We start from the raw sequence: 20,241 nt of genomic DNA, 5'->3' as shown, positions 1-20,241 counted from the left end.
AATTGCTTTTTCAATTACAAAATATAATTATAATATATAATGCAATTTTTGTATGGAATTGCTGTTCCATATGCAAAATGGAATTGCTGTTCCATATGCAAAATGGAATTGCCTTTTCAATTACAAAATGTAATTGCTTTTTCAATTACAAAATATAATTATAATATATAATGCAATTTTTGTATGGAATTGCTGTTCCAATTGCGAAATAGAATTGCAAAATGGAATTGCCTTTTCAATTACAAAATGTAATTATAATATATAATTCAATTTTAGTATGGGATTGCTGTTCAATTGCGAAATGGAATTGCAAAATGAAATTGCCTTTTCAATTACAAAATGTAATTGCTTTTTCAATTACAAAATATAATTATAATATGTAACGCAATTTTTGTATGGAATTGCTGTTCCATATGCAAAATGGAATTGCCTTTTCAATTACAAAATGTAATTGTATATAAATCAATTCCTGTATGGAATTACAGTATCAATTGCAAAATGGAATTTGCCTTTTCAATTACACCGTGTAATTGCTTTTTCATATACAAAATGTAATTGCAATATACAATTCAATTGCTGTCTGGAATTGCTGTTTCAATTACACGTACGAGATGTAATTGCAGCTTGATACAGTTGCAAATGTAAATTGTATATTTCTCGCGAAAGAAATGCAACGAAAAATCGAGTCGCAGTATGAACGGTAGGAGAATCGATAGTCGATTTTGCGCACGACATATAAATAACATAATTAACATTTCCCTCGGGGCTGCCCACCTCGCGAACGGTGAATTAAAAATTCCATTACAGAGAATTATCAGTTGGATCGGTCCGTGTACCAACATTTTTCGACGAGTAAAAGTTAATATTTCCGCTCCCAAGCGTTTCCTGGCGCGGTTCAGTAATTACCACGTGCAAACATACCGATCGAAAAAACAATGTTACATTAGCCAGAGATTCAGTTTCATGGTACCGCAAATATTCCTCATTTAATTAATAGAAAACAGCGGAAGTAAACTGAGGCATACCTCGACAAAATTAATGAAAAGTAATTTTCAATTTTGAAATAATTACTGACGTTATCAATTACGACTTTGTTTCCTTAGTCCGATCAATTATCGTGTCTCGTTTCGAACAAGGAGTTCTATAGTCACGCCGAATTCTCGAATAATTCATTAATACCACACCGCGGGTTTGTCGATTTCAAACGAATTTTAATAAACACGACGAACGAAACAAATTGCGAGCACTCGAGGCGCGACGATTTTTCGAGTAATCGCCGCGGAACATCGAGCAAGGCAGCGCATTGTGTTCGAGCGCTGGTTGAAACGTCGATTGCATTTTCACTTGCTCGATCGACCAGTCGATCGGTGTAACGTTACACGAGCCATCTCGGAACGGTTTTCCGTTTCCCGGTAACAATGCAATCGAGTCGGAACACGTGGATGCCCAAGTATCGTTTCGTCAAAATCGTGTAACACTTTACGTAACGTTAACGCGATACTTTAACCATGACAAATTTTAACAATTATATGCAGCGGGTATTCAAGGTATTACAGGGAAGAATTTAAACGGTACACTCTGTACGTGTCGCCCGTACTGCACAGTGAATTTCGAACGTGCACGATTTTAATGAAAACCGATGATTGCCACGGTTAAATCAATGATTCGTACTAATTTCAATGTTTACCCCTCCTATAACAATCTCGATGGATTTCAATCGCGAACTTCGCAGTAATGGTTCCTGTATACTTGAAAGGGCAATTTCGTTGCGGCGACGTTAAAACAATTTCAAAAGTTAATTCCGTAATAACAGTTGAAAGGAATCGTCGACGGTCAGTCGGTAATTGAAATTCCAACAGCTTCGCCGATTAACAGTGCGCATATCGAGGGCTTGAGTAATTGCGCGCTGAATGAAAATTATTTTGTCGGGGATGTAATCGATGCGAGCGAGTACAACGCCTCCTCGTGTCAGGTAATTAGCCAATTAAAACATTGTTACGCTTCGTTCATCTGTTCCACATAAATTGAAACAAAATTTGTACGATTCGTAAGTCAGAATATAAAAGTATCGTCTTCGTTTCCTGTTCGCTGTATCGGCCACCGAAAACGTTACAACAGCATCGGATTAGAATTCGCTACTCTTTTCTCATCCGCTGAATTCAATTCCCTCCCCCCCCCCCCCCCCGCCCCCCGCCCGCCCGCCCGCTTTTCCCTAATGAACGCCCGGCTCGATGTTCGCGATGAAAATAACGCGACGTAGAGCCCTGCGAGACGCTCGATAACGATTATCAACGAAATGAGATTCGCCATTTTTCCGATTCGATCGCGCGGCTATTAATTTCATTCAATTTATCCGGGAACATTAAGACCCGATTAACGCCCATCGTCCGCCATTTTTACACGCGCAAAATTTCACCAGGTCTCCCCTGGGTGCTGTTTGCGACCTGTACGCGATCCATATAGCGATGGCTTCGAGTGTAACGCGGATGATGAACAAGCCGTCGACTTCGAAATTTATTTCCGTTGCAATTTTAATCGAGATCGGTTTACTAGGTGTTTTATTAGCTTATTAGTAGATTGATATAGTTTTTATTCCAGCTTCTAAGCCTTTACGCACGAATGGCGCCTCTAGGGCGACATACGTAATTTAAAAGTGACTTTTTGAACGTACAATTTCAATTTTACTTATATCGGAATACAGGTAGTTGTAAATTGAAACAATAATTCATTGAGTCACGAATGTTCATAGATGTTTCTTTTCGAAGTAGAGCTTTTGCTTTTACAGAAATTTGTTATAAAAATGGACTGGATTTGATTCTATAGAAGAACCATGCCTCGAGCGCAAAGGGTTAAGCCACGAAGTGGACTTGGATTGCAATCCACTAAACCATTTACACCCTCACTCATACCACCATACTCAAATCTTACACACTAAACTTAAAATTAATCATCCTAAATCAACGTACATCGAAGCCTTAAACTACCCTTGACATTAACATTAGCTTATTAGTACTCATTAGGTATTTGGTACAGAGTGCTGTTATAGTCCATTGGCTAAAGCGCTCGACTACGAATCCCAGGGTCCCAAGTTCGAATCTCCCGTGCCCTAGTACAATTTTTCTTTTCGATTTCCTAGAAGAATACAAACAATTTACCTATCAACTTGAATAACGATAAATAAACTACACCAGAAGACCAAGAATTCTGCCAATTCTGCTCGTCCGACAACCAGGAAGATCTTCAGACTTCCGCGACCAAGATAACCAACCAGGAAACAATGGATAAAGCGAGATGAGAGTAAGAGGATACGTTCCCCAGCACACCTCTCCAACCTCAGATATATATACACCTCTGCCAACAATGAACTTCGCAGCAAACGTGTCGGCGGCACCAAGCCGACCAAGACACGCACTCATCTTCGCGGTTAAACGCTTTCAGCCTTGGAGAATCTCCACTGGAGATCCCCAGCAACGTGTTCCGGCCGATCCTGTCGCCTACGGACCACTATTCACCGCGCGATGCCCGCCAACGACAAAGGAAAGTCTGCCTGGAAGTCCGAAGAGAAGAAGTAATTACCGCGGGGCTGTATTCTGGGTGCCAGACACCATCGTCTCTCAGGCGGGATCGATGCTGCCAGACGGAGGACGAAGAAGAAGAAGGACAACCAAGTCACGATAGCCAAGAATCCCAAAGCCAAGAAGATGGTGCTTTATGCTCGGCCCAGAAGAGCCAAAAACCTCGCCCGGAGACTTCAAACTTACGCGCATCCTCGGAACCGTTCCAGGAGTGAAGAAGGGGGGGGGGGGCGCATGAATGATGTATTTGTAAATATACCGTCGAGAACCCGGGGCTTTATCGTCGATCTTTATTTTCTCATGAGCTCCGAGTAGACGGGCGAAGCGTATTCCGTTGGCTCGTCTCTCTCCGCTGGCTTTATCCGGCGATCCAAGCGCCAAATGTTTCGGCTGATCAAGGCCTCGGTGATTCAGGAATTGCATTGTTTGGGGAACCGGCTTGCACGTTGGGAATTAATGGAGATTCATCTGTTCGCCTGATTGAAACCAGAGCTCTGCTACTACGCAGAACTGCTACTGCAGTTGTTCTATGTAAGAGGCAGTGACGGGCAATACCCCTAGGTCTCGAATAAATCTGATGTTTGCCGATATGTTTGTCCTGTTTCCTCTTTTAAACGTTTTCCAGAGAAACAAACGAGACAAACACATCGGCGAACTTATTCGGATTTATTCGAAGCCTAGGGTTTTGCCCATCTCTTTGCCCAAATATTCTATCTATCCAAGGACGCTCGCTTCGTGGGACAGAAAACCTTAATTGCACCCTCGCGACGTTCCGTTTTATCCGAAACAGCCCTAGTGGCCCCGATTCATAAAATAGCGTCACCGACGCCATGCTTGCGTCGATCGCCGAATTGCTAGCGGGATCCATTTGCCTTTCAGATCGAGGGATTCTCGTGCTGATCCCCGAGGGAGGGTGTGGAGGCTCCTATAGGGCGGACCACATGGCTCGGACACATTAGCATTCGCGGTTCCTCGTGCTGTCACGTAGATGCTCCCCTACTCGCCCCTCATCGCTTCCTTATTGGTTGCAAAAAACAAATTGCAGGATAGGGCGAGCAGAGAAGAAACGGAAGATTTACTCAATGGCCTTGAGGGGCCAAAATATTTGGCGCACAGCCTAGACATGCATATCCGCTGTCTTGGCTGGCTGCAGCTACTTTCGTTATGGTCGCTTCTACAGCAACCGGCCACTCAAGGCCACTCAGAGGAAGAGGTAGAGGAAGAGACGCTATGGCGCAGGAATCGAACGTTCAAAGGGGTACACGCCCTAGATATTTGTTGATCGGGATCGAGACTCGCAAGACAACTTGATTGGAGGCAGTATTCGATGACTCTGAAGAGGTGTACAAAGGGCTGATCGTTAATCGACTACCTCGGAGTCCCAGGACGGCCAGAGTACATAGTGCCCTGATCTCACGACGAGGTTGGAGCATCCCCTATCGTTCAGTTCCGGACTTTAGCTTGTGAGTTGTCGTTAATCAACTCGATGGACGTCCTTGCATAGACAGCGGATCATTAGAAAGTCTTCGTATCCTAGGGTTAACACGTGGAACTTACAACACGGTATCGTACTGATGGTACTCTCGACTCTCGATCAATAAGGGATGCGATTATACACTATGCGACTATGTAGACCTACCAAGACAAGAAAAAACATGTTGCAATGTTCAGCCTGCTGTTGTATATAATATCAACTTGGAAAAGGGATTAATACTTCCATGAATTACTTTCCAAAGCCCTCTAACCATGAAGACACAAAGTCACCGTCTCATATGCAAGTTATTAATACATGTCTTACTGATAGTTAGTACTCTCGACTCTGGATCAATAAGGGATGCGATTATACACTATGCGACTATGTAGACCTACCAAGACAAGAAAAAACATGTTACAATGTTCAGCCTGCTGTTATATATAATATCAACTTGGAAAAGGGATTAATACTTCCATGAATTACTTTCTAAAGCCCTCTAACCATGAAGACACAGTCACCGTCTCATATGCAAGCTGTTCATACATATATTAAATATATAGGATTCTTTCTTGGCGATCAAATCATCGCACTAAAGCAAATCGAAAAGTCCTTCGCCATTTTGCGATCTGAAGCTTGGTTATCGAGATACTAGCAGTCGAAGCGTACAGGCGCGAACAGCTGATTAGGGCCCGAGCAGCGCGCGCAGTCAGCTGATTGGGACTCGAGCAGCGCGCGCCAAAACTCACAAGCGTCGAATTCAACCGATTCTATCTCCGTAACGAAGCCTCCGATCCCAAAACAGTAAAATACTTTTCGATTCGTATTACTATGAAGACTCCGTCCTCAAAATGTGATCCACGTGTGCGAGCCACGTACTCATTCGCGCCTTTACTTCAAAACTTCCTTCCGAAATTCGCCAAGGAACGTTGTATCCAAGGACCCGAAATGACAACTACCGTCTCCGGATCGGCACCCTATCGCGACAACACTCGCCCTCCCTCCGACAGAATGATACCGTCTGTTTCGCCCCGTGGCGAGATCGATCCTTCCTCTTTCTGCGCGGGTTTCCACCCTGCGCGACGAAAGTCAAGATCCTTGCGTGGATCCTTCGCTTTCAGGGGGGGGGGGGGGAGAGGGGGGGGGTGGTCGGATAAATTTTTCGCCGCGGGGCTCGGGGGTGGTTGCCACTTACGCGAGTGCGTGTGTGCGATTCGTTACGATGGACACCGAGGAAGCCTTAGGGGCGCGACGACTCGACCCTAACCGCCGGCCGGCCTTTTTCGACGATTGTGTTGGTTCACTGGAAGGGTTATAACCCTGACGATGCGCTAAAGTCCGGCGGTAGGGAGTAACACGGGAGAAAATGCCCTTAACAGAGGCGACGAGTTGAGGTAAACAAGGTTAAAGTGCCTTTCGGTACTTGGAACGTTAAAGTAAATAAAGCTTCGAGCTCTCGGGTGTTCTGGATAGGAGTACACTTGTAATAGGCAAACTGTAATAGGACATAGGTCACGTGACATCTTCCTGGGATACCTCGATGCTTATTAACCGACTTCGAAAAGGAGTAGGTTACTCAATTCGACGTATATAGTTTTGTTTTTGGTATCGAGAGGGTTTAGTAGGCGTTTTATTATTTATCGGATTGTCCGTAGGCTGCAAGGGACATTCGTAAGGGACACGAAGCGTCTTGAAGCCATCGCTAGAAGTAGTCGAGGGAGGGTGGCCCTTGTATTGATTCACAACTCTGCCCCTCCTGTCCCCTACGAGCCTCTGCAACAGAAGAGATAGAAAGAGGGGCGAGAGAGACAGCGAACGGAGGCGGAAAGGGAAGACGGCAGTCAGCCCCTAAACATTGGCGTGGGATGTCGAACTATCGCATAAATTAGCCAGTAGTCGCTTTTGTAGGCGGCAATTGTGTCTTTCGCGCCTTTTTTTTTTTTTTTCTTCTCTCCTGTCCTCGCTTGTTTCCTTTATGCTCGCGCGAGAATCGCAATTACTGCGAACGAGACGCCGGCAGCCAGGTAATTCCTGGTCTCGAGGCTCGATTTTAACGAGGATTTCAAATGTATTATATATTAGGTTGGCCGGAAAGTTCGTCGGAATTTTAGGTAGAGAAATAAACAGCAATTTTTCTTAGACAAGGAAGTATATTTAATATATATATATATATATATATCATATTGTCCATTTTGTTTTATGATCTTTCTTCGTCTTTTTGGCAAACTCCATGATTCCTCGTTTGTGAGAGGTGTGCAGGCAACCACGAATTGAACGAAATGTTTGGCCTAATATTTCACTCGCGCGGAACACTATTTTTATTCTATGTTCTTCGCTAGGTGACTGTCTCTCGTTTTTCGTAACTAAGACGTTTCAATCGATGCTAAGCATCGTGAGGCCCGCAACTTCATTCAAATATTACGTGTACCGAAAAGTAATGTCATTTCTTTTACATTAAATTCAGATAAATACGTTCATAATACATTTCTATTTTTAATCGATTACGTAATTATCCTCGTTATCAACAACCTTTTGCCATTCAGTGTGCAAATATTCAATACCGAATGGTTGAAAAAAAATCAATGAGTTGATGATTGATAATGAAGTATCGAGATTCACAGAAACGACATTACTTTTCTCGGTTCATCTAATATTCGGATCTCCAACCGGTAATCTTATTTTTATCAAAATAAAATACGTGGCCTTTGTTACTAACGGATAGCGCAGCTTTTTTATTAGTCGACAATTTGTAGAATTAGTTACACTACAACCAAGATTTACTCTTCTTTATAATATTAACTAGTATCATAGTATCGTATCGCATAATTTGAATTTATTGTAACGTGTGTCGGAATATATAACATTTCTTTGTCACGTCCAAAATGGACGATTCACCGGACGAAACGAACTCGTATATATTATGCAAACTTTGCGAGGTCTCTTTCGGGTTGGTATAAACGCGCAGCCACCTAGCGGTTGGGAGTTAGAGTCTCAGAGTGCTCACCGCTCAACGTATTCTTACGTATTTTTACGCGGACGTGATATCATTTTTCCTGAAATAACATAGCCCACGTTACTCCAGAGAAAGCAAGGAAACTACCGTTAAAATTTCCTATCAATCGGTTAAATAGTTTTTGAAATTCTTGTGTACATACAAACAAACGCTGTCTCTTTATACAGGATGTCCCAAAAGTCGGGGAGGAGCCGGAAATGGGTGGTAGCTGAGACGATTCTGAACAACAATTTCCTTTGCAAAAATGTCGGATGGGGCTTCGTTAAGGAGATATTAAGCGAAAACCCCGACCAATCAGAGCGCGCGTAGACCGTTGGAACGGCCGCGGTAGCGTAGGCTACGCGCTGGTGGCCGCGCTTGTACGCGAACAAGTGACTCGACGTGCATCGAAGGACATTGACGCTGCCGCCTAGCGCGTAGCCTTCGCTACCGCGGCCGCTCCAACGGTCTACGCGCGCTCTGATTGGTCGGGGTTTTCGCTTAATATCTCCTTAACGAAGCCCCATCCGACATTTTTGCAAAGGAAATTGTTGTTCGGAATCGTCTCAGCTACCCCCCATTTCCGGCTCCTCCCCGACTTTTGGGACACCCTGTATAATATCAAGATAAGATATACATATTACGTATAGGTTACTCTAGGATAACCGCCACGTGATTTTTCATAGTCTCCTTATCAGAACCTATCCCAGCCTTCCTCCTCTCGCACCAAGGTCCTCGACAAGCAAGATTCTACCCTTGAGCGAGGAGACGTGGGGGTCGATTGTCATCCTTCATCGTCTGACACGCGACACCTCAGCCAATTGCTGGGGAACATCCTCCGAATTGATCATCCGTCCAACAGATAGGTTCTCGCGATGCAAGTCATGATCCCTTGGAAGACTGCTCCGACGTTGCGTCGGCGTGACAGCTGTATTCATCAGGGAAACGGAGATATGCCCCCCACCATGAAGGATTTCAGTCCTATTCAACTCTCGGAGCGTAAACTTCCAAGTAGAACAACCTTCCTCCCAACAACCTCGAAAGGCGTCGACGCTAACAAGCCGTAAGAACTCGGACGATGATATACCTCCGAACAACCCTCTCCACCTCTGCATCGCTCGAAAACATCCCTACCCTGACGTTGATTCCGAAAATTTCCACCATTCGCACCATTCAATATCTCTGGCGATCCCGTTTCGGTCCATCAGCCCCCCCTCTAATTGCGCCGGCTATTGCCACTCCCCTGGACGCTAGTCGGAACGGGACAGAATATGAAATATTAAACGACCCTAAACCACCCCCAGCGAGCCTACCTCTCGCACGTTCGATCCGCGCTCGTATAATCGATGAAAAACGTATCGGATATCGGCCAGGAGGGATTCCCAGGGATTTCGCAGGGATTTCACGTTTCGCGAACGCTGTCCATAGAGTCCAGTTTTGTATTAATTATTGTAATACTTACCGGGTAAGGTCCCCGCGAATTGGGGTAGGATATATCCTCTGACTTTGAAGATTAAGTGAAGAAAATTTCATTTGGATGGGACGGGAATCGTCAGAAAATTCGGCGTTTTTTTTTTCAAAAATTCGTTCGTTCAAAAATTCTCCGTCATTTTTTAAACTGAAGGATATAACGTGGAACGGAGAAAAACCTAGGAAACCGGGAAATTCGGCGTTTTTTTCAAAAATTCGTTCGTTCAAAAATTCTCCGTCATTCTTTAAACTGAAGCGCTGGCCTTTTTGGGAACAAGTAGTGATCGACCGAACGCACACGGGCGCAACCGATTTGAAATTAGTGTTGCAAACCGTTTGCGCTCCTTGTTTTACATACTCTGCTATCTTTGTTTTACTTAAATCGCGTGCAACTAGTTTCAGAGTGGTTTTTGACACTGATAAGTTGCGCCCGTGTGCGATCGGCCTAAAAGAATACCCAAATTACGTCCTTCTTTCGCCGTGCCCCGTTTATTTCATCATTCGACGCGTATAAAACCCGACGAACCCTCTCGAACTTTCGATCCGCGCTCGTAAAATCGTTGAAAAACGTATCGAATATCGGCCAGGGGGGATTTCCAGGGCTTTTTCACGGGCGTGGAGCGGCCGCGAGGATTTGTGGACAACGAGAGGGACGGGGAGGGTTAGTTAGAGCTGCGATTTTCAACGGAACTCGCCCCTTTCACGCTCGAACTCCGAACGAACGCGCCGCGGATAAGCAGCGTCTAGAATCGGAAAAGGATTTAGTCGGAGCTCGGCCGTCGGACGACCGTATCCGGAATGGCCGGAATTATTGTGCAGATTTCGAGAGTCCGATTCCTCTTTTATCCCCCGACGTTGCTCCCCTTTACCCTCCGCGATACGCAACCCCTCGGTTTAACGAGGAACGGTTCCCCGCTAATGACGCTAATTATAGCTTCGAATTGTTTTCGTCTGGGAAGCGTTCTTGGGAACCACGGTCTGGCGAGCACCGTTGCGAATACGATTTCTTAGTGACCCGTGACTTCGGTTCGGTTAGCGATGGTCGAATCGGGACTGCGAATCATCGATACGTGGAGCATTGGTAGAGAATTGTTTCTTTAGTAGTCCTCGACATGTTGAGTCGAGGTGACTCGAATTTCTTGTGCAGTGGAGCTACGGCGGTGTATTGTACCGAATCTCTGCGTGTAGTAATTACTGGCGCCAATTCTACTGGCGCCAATTCTACTGGCGCCAATTCTACTGGCGCCGATGTCACCCAAATAATTCTCAAGAAAAATATACTAACACGAGCGTAACACAAATGATTTAAATGAAAACACAATGAAACTCGATAACAGTTGTCTCTGCAGATCGTTCGAGTACAAACGATAAACATGAATTTACCAGAATTAATTACCATTTCCGATAATATTAGTACCATTCGACGCTCATCAATATTGGCAATCGTTTAGTAATCCCATTCAAGCGAATAATTCACGGTTCGATATTTAGTAATTAATAATTGAATCCGTAACGAATTACATCGTCACACTTTGTACCCAAATAATCGTTTCAATTCTCCTCGCTGACTTCAACCAGGACCTAATCGATCCGACGTTCTATGATCCGATAAAGACCAAACGAACGCCATTCAAACGTACCAATGATTGTCGAATCTTCCAACTTCGCATTCAAACGTAAATAAAAAAACAAATATATATATATATCGAACGAAACACCGACCCCTGGATTACCATGAATCTCAGTCGAATGCATATTTTAATTCCCATCGACTCCGCTGGATATCGCAACCAAATGTTATTTTATTTATACGCATTATCAAACCTCGTACCCAGCTTTCGATACCGTTTTACGTTCGAGTCGATCGCGTGAATAATAATAAAAAAAATAAAAGGAAATCGAAACAGAGAGTGCGGAGAATAAACGCAGCAAAAGGCACCAGGAAACCGGGGAATACAATTGTACAACCTTCCGCGCGAGATAATCCGTAAGAATTCACCCGCCGGTAGGAGGGAGGGGGGAGAGGGGAGGGGGAGGGGGGGGGTATGGATGGCAACGGAACCATGACTGTCTGATTGAGCGTTAAATGGCCCGTTCAATCGAGCAAACCGAACGAACAGTTGGAACCTTTTTACGCTCGGGACTCGTTGAGCCAGAAAAAAAAAAAAAGAGGCTTTAATTCGCTCGAACGTGCGCGCGTTTACGCCCGAGCACGTCGTGCCCGGTATATTGCTTTTCCAAAACAAGAAACACGCGACGAAGGGGGATGCACACAGTGTCTGCAAACCGCTCGCGGAACCTTTTATGCCCGGTTTCAAGCGGGACAATGACCAACCGGACGGGCATGCGTCACAGCGAATTAAGGGTGGTCGAGGAACAAGGGCGATCTTTTGGATTATTTCGCGGGAAAACTACTGGAGGTATCGAACCGAAATTTTGTTTACTTATTGATGTATTTATGGCGTGGGTACAAGAATTTTTTCATTCGATTTACTGTGACATTTAACGACGTATCGATATCCGAAAGAACACCTCTTCCATTTTATCTTTTATTTTCGCGATTATTTGCGACTGCTCTACAACTCCATTCGATTCGAATGAAATTTCGTCGAAGTGCGCTCTAAAGTATGACTTAAAATATATCCTACTTGATTTCGGCAAATATTAGCTACAACTGTCGTTGGAAATTAATATCGCGACCAGATCCATCGCCGACGGTAGGACAGCATTGCCACGAAACTCGGAAATATGGCCAACAGGGCTGCATCTAACGAAAACAATAACGTCCAATTATCGTCAACCCTCCCCTCGCGTCCCCGCCGCCCGCTATTCCACGAGAACGTCCAGGATCTGAATTTCATCGCAGCGCGATCGGCCCTGTTTCTCCCTTTCGATTCTCCGACGAGCGAGAGACTCCGGAATCGAATTTCTCGATTCGTGGAGCTGCCATGAAACGCCAGAAGAACAATGGCGGCCGGGAGCGGTGGATCGGTGGAAGTTTCTTGGGAGGGGGATGAAAAATTCAGAGGAGCGCGCCAAGAAAATTACCGAATCCGTCGGGGCGGTCCAGAAGGAAGTCGTTGTCCCCGATGACGCTTGGCCTTAATAAGCCATCGAGGGTCTCGAATTGAAGTTGCCTACGCCACACGGCCGATTCGTGGCCCGCGCGTCTTCGACACGCTCTGCTCGGGGCAATAAAAAGCACCGACCGACTTCGACCTGGCCGCATTGTTTCGAGTTTGGCCTTGATAGGCGAGGGTTGGTCGACGACTGAGGTCGGCCAGAAAAAGAGCGAACGCGGACGGAAAACACGAGAGGCTTGTTCGAATCGAGTGACGAGCCTTCGATTCGTTATCGACGGTCCCGCTAACGAAGCGCAATTACGCGGGGATAATTGCGTAAGCAAAGTCGCCAGGACACGTGGCGACAGGTGGCGATAGGTGGCGACTCTGCGGAGGTTTCGTTTGATTTGGTTTATTTATGTAAAGTGCGTAGCCTCGCGCTACATTCGATGAGCCAGTGATTACGTCAAATGAGATTCAAGTCGATTGATCGAAAATTGGTGAGACTAGAGTGCTCGCTACAGAAACAAAAAAATAGACGAGCTGAAAGGAATAAACCCACGCGAAGGAGGTCCTAATTCTTCCAGATACGTAAATGTCCTTCTTTCCATTGTACCGTAACCGCTTCTTCCTCGTTCATCGAGCCAACAAAACCTCCGAACGTTCTTTCTTCTTCCGCAAACATGCCCCCCCCCCCCATCCCTTTGTTCTCCCCTTTCAGTTATTATGTACTTTAATTAACGGGAAACATGAATCACCCAAGTCCTTTCAATCCGTTTCACCTCTCCCGAAGAAAAGGTGGGATCTCCTGTTCCTCCTTTATTTGCATCGGCTGTATTACTTTCAATTAAATTGTCCACGAATCTCATTAAACTCTCCGCGAAGGAAACTTTCGTCTCGTTCGACTTTCTTCCTGTTATTCGCGATTCCGTCGGTATTAAGTGCGTGCGCGGGTCGTCGAACGAATGTCGTACGTACTCGAGAAAGGAACTCGGGAATTGATTAACTTCATCGAGTGACAAAAAGAATGGAATCCTCGGGATCCCTTTTATCCCGACGGAAGGACTTCCTTTCATCGCGTCCCCACCTCCGTTCCTCTATTTTTGTTCGGCGACTGCCAATTTGTCCGGCACTTCTCTCGCGCTGCTCGCCTTCCTCTACCGCGTGCCTTTTCATATTCATTTATTCCGTTCGTTCTTTGACGGACGTTCGCGGGTGGTCCTCGAGGATCCTTCTGGAGCAGTCCTTCGTCTCCGGGCTGAAAAGACGCGCGCGGCCCGAGTCATTTCGGATTCATTCCGAACTACGGTCGGTCTTATCCTTGCTTTCGACATCCATGCGACGATCAAACTGTCGTGCATCGAGGAACCTTCGAATTCGCGCGATAATTCGGCGTTCTTCCTTCCTGAATTCTTTCTTCCTGAATTCTTTCTTCCTGAATTCTTTCTTCCTTCGATTAACACTTTGCGCTCGAGGTTAATTGTTTTCCGGTATCTACCAGCAACTCGAGATGCTTTCTTAGCATTCTATTGCCACGGATGCTAAGATTGTATTGGCTTCGAAAATTAGATCTCTAATTTGAGATTTGAGAATCAGCTCACCTTCGCCTCAACGACAATCATTTTATTGGCACCTCGAGTTCCAAAGAAATTAAACCTAAAGAACACCTGGCGGTGACTGAGAGTCACTTCTGACGAACATTGCCCATCAAACCCGTAACACTTCCATGTTCTGGTCATAAACAAGAACATCTATCTTATTACGAACAACACGTGGAACTTCTGACGAATATCGCCCATCAAACCCGTAACTTCCACGTTCGACTGGGAGTCACTTCCAGAGTGCAAAGGGTTAATATACAAAGTAATTCTGTACCAAAAGATAAATGATATCATCAATTTACGATATTTCTTTAAATATTATCCACGCCAGTCGAGACACGCCTACGCGTTTCGACTTCCTATCGACAGAATGTCCGTTCGAATACGTGATTCGATCGGCAATGACTCCGACGCTTTTATGCTAATACGGACAAATTTTTAGTTCAGCCGTCGGACGTCGCTGCCAACGAATCGAATAAATCATCCAGGTTTATAGAAATTATACCGCATTTTGTGTAATTCGTTCCATTGACTGGAAAGCGTATTCAAAAATAATTCACTCGCGGCGTTTAATTCCTTCGTGAATTATCATTATTGATTTCCTTTCATTCCGCGGATTAAAACTGATTGAAAACGCGTACGTACGCTCGCCATTAATAATTCAACGGCGTAAAAAAAAAAACAATCTACTTCCCTCTGGCTTGCCGCTGAATATTTTATCTGGGTATTTTCACTATAAATATTGGCAAACAGTAAGCCTCGAGAGATTTATTATTAAGCCGCGGTTGGGTGAAAATAAATGTCGGGATTGTACTTTTTTGGAGAAAATTATTGTTACATGAAGAGAAGTTACATGTTAAGAAGAAACCAGTAAACGAAAGAGGGAGGAAAATATTGAAGGATCTAGAAAACGCGAAGGAGGTTGGATGGTAAAAAGATGGATAAAAAGAAAATGCATTGGTACAGAGTTGGGAGATACGTAAACCCGCTCGAGGACACGCATTAATTATTATTACGTCAATAATAATAGTATCGTCGCTTTTGACATTCCTTATACCAGGCTAAATTTTAGAATTTTAGTTTCAAAATTTTCTCCGCTTCTCTCGCGCACGTATCTACGAAGTATTATCCCGGGAACCATATTACCAACTCTCCCGCCAAAAAGTCGTCGTCCGCCATGACGCGACTCATCCCTGCGAGAAAATGGCGTCGCGTCGACGCGGCTCTCGTCACCGCCGAGATTGAATTTTTATCAAAAGATTCTATTACGGCCGCGTTTCTAAGAAGCCGTGAAATTCCTGATATTCGAGGAATATTTCCGCGTCGCGTCACGTTGGAGAGATTTACTCCTAGCCTAGAACCCGGCTAACCTCGCGCCTACCTCCGAGTCAGCCTCCGCGCGAAGAAAACCGCGATTTATAGCGTGAATCCGAGTCGACGACGGATGGATAAGTAACGCCGGCTACGTGTAATTAAGTGTCAAAAAGACGAACGCCGAGGAAAGGGGTTTCGCTATCGAAGGGGTGACCTAGGGGCTCGAGGGCCGAAACGCGCTCTTTTGTCGCCGAGGGTCGTCGATCCACCCCAACGAAAGGCAAATGGATTCTTTTCTTTTTTTTTTTTTTTTTTTTTTACGCGTGTCCGCAAGCGACGCGGGGAAATATTTGCCTAATTCGTCGCTTAGCATGCGGAGAAGCTGGTCCCTACGCCCTCTGGAGTCCAACGGGTTGATGTTTCTTCGCGAGGGGACCCTCGCCCTTCTCAACCCTATCCTCCTAGTCCTTTTTACCCAAGGACCCTTTGTCCCCATTTTCTTTCTGCTTCGACGGTACAACGAAGGCGAGGGGGAATCGAATTAATTCTATGATCCGTTGCGGCTGGGATCCTAGCCCTCTTGAATTTAGGGGGACGGATTGGTTTCTTCAAGGATGTTTGACGTTGTTGGGGGCGCAAGGCGGATCTAAAAATTAATCTAGGCTGTGTACGAGGAAATGTTTAATAACTCAGGGCTTCTCTAAGATCCGAGGATACGTTTGCAGTCGTTATTGGTAGCAATTGGTTGCTCTGTGGATGTGTTCGATGTCGTTGCGGAGGTAAAGCGGTGCAGTTTCTAGTTTCTCTTTAGGTTATAAATGACCCGTTCGCCTGACGTATTTAATTCACCTCGGCGTTTATTTGTTTCTCGTGGCGGGCGGCCAGGTAATTCCGTGCAGGGTTGCTGTGTACTTCAAAAGAACTACACGGGTCTCCAAAGGGCGTAGACAAAGGCAAAGACTTCGGTTTAGCGAAGTTTCGTGTTCGCTTTGTAACGGTAGAGTTAATGAACATTTTCGCTATTTGCATTTCCTTTGTCCTCGCGATTCTTAGCGCACGGTCGCGTTTTCATCGGTGGATAACCTCGATTACCTGCAATTAGAAGTAGATTTAGTATAGATTTCAAGGTCACTTGCGGTCAATTTTAACTAGAATTTATATTTGCTCCGAGATTGGTGAAGTGCGTTATACAGTAAAGTCTCCTTAAATGCACACGCTCGTGACTGAATTTGTGCATTTAAGGAGACTTTACCGTACTTTGTACACAAGCTCGTGACTAAATTTTTGTAAAATTTGTACAAAGTATTTGTACTTTTACTTGTACAAAGTACAGTAAAGTCTCCTTAAATGCACAAACGCAGTCACGAGCTTGTGCATCTAAGAAGACTTTACTGTACTTTGACAATATCTGACGTCAAACCTTGTATCAAAGCGATAGATTGCAACGTCATTCGAAGGTTATTCATGTAATTCTACCTGAAATTTCTATTTTTTCTTTAGCCACTATAAAGGGCACCGATTTCGAATGTAGCACGAGGGTTCGCGTAAATGCTGCAGCAGTGGATGTCGAAGCGAGCGCGTTCATTCGCATAATTTCCCCGGCTAGATCAAAATCGAGTCGTTTCGTGTTCCGTATCGCAGCGTTTCACAGACGGCGGAACGGATGAATAAAAGAAGACGAAGAAAAAAAAAAAAACAAAAACGGAAGGTCTAGAATGAAAAAATTATCGCAAAATAAACCGGCGAGGATAGCCGAGCTCGTCTCCCGACGAGAGTGGAGGGAAGAATAAAAATTTAACTAGACGTATTCTGTATTCGTCGGAAAGGAGTGTTAAACCAAAGAGGTGGAACAAAAAGTTAAAGATAAGAGCCAGGATCACGTTCTGGGAAGCTGCACTTTTTATTCGACCCTTGCTGGAATATCTCTTCATTCCCCTCCCCCTGGTCCTCCCCGCTTCCTCTCAAATTGAGTCTCTCTTGAGTATTTCTCGGATAATGCAAGAAGACGCGCGGACTTTCTCCGCCTTCGTTAGCATAATTCCCTTTAACGTTCGGGGGAGGGAAGGGGAGGAGGTGGAGGTTAGATATTCATTAGCGTAATTCCCGGTAATGTTTAGCCGGCTAATGTGCTCATTCTGCGGAAAAATCTTGGGTACTCGACACACGATTTTTATGTACCTCGTTAGCCTCTCGCGGGAGACGATCGGTGTCTCCGATCCTTTGTCTCCGGATTGTTTTGTTAGGCACTGGGGAAACCGCAGACAATGGAACGTTTTACCCGCCAAGTTTCCGTGGGCGGCTCCTTCGAGTCGTCCAGGAAATTCGAGGGAACCCAAGGATCGGTTTTGTCCATGTCACGGTGAGCAGGATGGTGTTCCCAATCTAACGTGGAAAAGTGAAACAACTTTTTCAGGAAGATTTTATTTAACAGAAAAAGTGTTTAAATAGTCAAATTATATAGAATAAACTGGAAATGTTGGATACACTCAGTGGCAATTGTCCAAAGGCCTCGATACAGCGTTGGAAAGTGAAAGAATTTTTTCAGAAAGATTTTGTTTAACAGAAAAAGTGTTTAAATAGTCAAATTATATAGAATAGACTGGAAGTGTTAGATGCGCCCAGTGGCAATTGTCCAAAGGCCTCGATACAGCGTTGGAAAGTGAAAGAATTTTTTCAGAAAGATTTTGTTTAACAGAAAAAGTGTTTAAATAGTCAAATTAGCCTGGAAGTGTTAGATGCACGTAGCGATTCTCTATTGAGAAAAAGTCGAGAATCGTGCCTCACCCGGAAAGTGTAGAAGTTGAAGGAAGAATAGAGCCTACAAAACCGATCCTAGTTACCTCCACTCGACCCAAAATTTCAGTTCTGGAATTTTAAAGGTGGTTCAAGACTGCGGCGCAGCTTCGAGCTATTACACAGAGAAATTAAAAAACGTTGAAGGGGTTAGCCTACAACTTTTTCCTCGGAACGCAGCCCAAGTCTGGCGCATTGTGACCACGGTGTAATCATCGTCGCGATAATTGCGCGGCCACGTGGTCTGGCTTTATGCATTTCGACGCATCTCCCAAGCCCAGGATGCAGACCAGCTCGTTAGCGAAATGGAACGCGATTGCAACCCTAGCCTGATGCGTTTCACGCGGTCCGTCTGCTTCTTGCCCCTCCCTCCCCAGACACCGTGTCTCTTTTTCCCTCCGTGCCAACGATTATGCACTTCTTTCGTTTTTTCCCTTACTTTACGCTACTCCTTTGCTGACTCCGGGGCTTTCATGGTAACGCAGTTTTTCTGGATTCCCTCGGGCTTTCGGTTAGAGAAGCTCTCGCCACTCCTTGGTCCCGTCTCTTCCTCGCTTTCTTGGCTACACTTTAGCGCGATTCCCTTTTGTTCTTTCCTGGGTTCTTGATACCGGGGATATTGAATCCGAGTTCGTCACATGGACTCCTTTTTTCTGGTGCCTACCGGAGCCCCAGAGGCTCGAACCGTGTGATTACTTTGTGACCAAAGTCTTTCGATCGACAAGTTTCTGGAATTTTTGCTGCCACTGTTCAGAATAATGATCCTAAATATTCTAAATATTAAAACTTGGCGAGTCGGTCTTTCTTTAGTCGCAATTAATTCAGGAAGCAAGTGGGACCTCGGTAATACATTAGAGATATTTCTTAATTTATTAAGAACATCCGAAAAATTATACCAGGCAATCTTAGATCTCCCTGAACCTGTAGCAACCAATACTTTGTTATCTACTATTCACCCTTTGCACTGGAAGCCATTTTGCTGCAGAATGTGCTAAAAGGAACCATGTTGTGTTAAATAATGTAGCACAAAGGGCATGTAATTTATTGTAACGCTACTTTGATTTATTTGTTCGTGATACTTTGAATGGAAACCTCCAAAGAAGTGTGCTGCTTTGAAAATGTTGTGCTCCAGAGAATTTATCTTGTTTAATCCTTATCGAAGTCCTCTGGACTTCTAATCTCCCCTGAGAGGGGACATCCCAGTCCAAAGGGTTCAAATAACATTTTCTGCTCCCATCATTGTATGACTTATGTAAATATTAAGCACAAACTAACACTAATGCTGTGAAAATAACAAATATTATTGATTCAATTATGTCCCTTTTCCACCACCCCTTTTACCTTCGGTAAAAGTACTAAAAATCTAAGGTGGCCAACACTGCTTCAACCGCCATTCCGCTATCTGTCTCTCTGTTCGTCGCTCTCTATCGCGACAATTCGATGCTCCGCGTCTCCCAGCCCTTTTTCATTTACTTGAATTATTTCCGCGGCGGCCTTTGATGCCGATGGACGTCCGGTGACAAAGATAGCCCCATTGCATTCGATTTTCGTCGACGAGCGCACGCAACGAAAAAAAAGACCGATGGTTTTCACGAACGGCTGGGACACCGAGTTTTTGCCAGCCGACGAAATATTCTGCGGTCGCGACAAACTGAAAATACGCTCGCAATTATCGGGCGGAATTAATTGGACGTTTCTCTGAAAGCGGGTATCCGACATATTTTTTCATTTCCTGTTTCCGAAAGTGTTCCTAACCTCAAAACATTAAAATGTGCGTTGGTTGAACGTTTGATCGTGAAATAGATCGATGGATGTCGAGTTTAAATCGAAATGACTAGAGTCTAGAGTTTGAGTTTAATTTGGGTATTTATTGTTAGATGTTGGTAACTCTAACCTCGCTGCTCAACTGCGACTTTATCGACCGTGCGATGTATAACCTAAAAAACGACACCTCTTTTCGATC

At 44.7% G+C, this 20,241-nt stretch overlaps 1 protein-coding gene and 1 long non-coding RNA gene across 4 annotated transcripts in view; one reads left to right on the top strand and one right to left on the bottom strand.

Annotated features, from left to right (window-relative positions):
- The window catches only part of LOC128887402 (syndecan), a 159,419-nt gene that overhangs the window by 121,912 nt on the left and 17,266 nt on the right, over nt 1–20,241 (top strand). The gene's annotated exons all lie outside the window — the stretch shown is intronic.
- LOC128887443 (uncharacterized) overlaps nt 15,201–20,241 on the bottom strand; it is a 5,380-nt gene continuing 339 nt past the window's right edge. Inside the window, exons 2-3 of the long non-coding RNA XR_008460042.1 lie at nt 18,718–20,229; nt 15,201–16,577 (exon numbers count right to left, since the gene is read on the bottom strand). This is a non-coding gene — a long non-coding RNA (uncharacterized LOC128887443). The remainder of the gene's footprint in view (nt 16,578–18,717; nt 20,230–20,241) is intronic.

The sequence above is a fragment of the Hylaeus anthracinus genome, unplaced genomic scaffold (genome assembly GCF_026225885.1).
Source record: "Hylaeus anthracinus isolate JK02 unplaced genomic scaffold, UHH_iyHylAnth1.0_haploid 0, whole genome shotgun sequence".
NCBI classification, from domain to species: Eukaryota; Metazoa; Arthropoda; class Insecta; order Hymenoptera; family Colletidae; genus Hylaeus; species Hylaeus anthracinus.
Note: the sequence above shows the minus strand (reverse complement) of the source record. Positions and strands in the feature narration are given on the sequence as shown.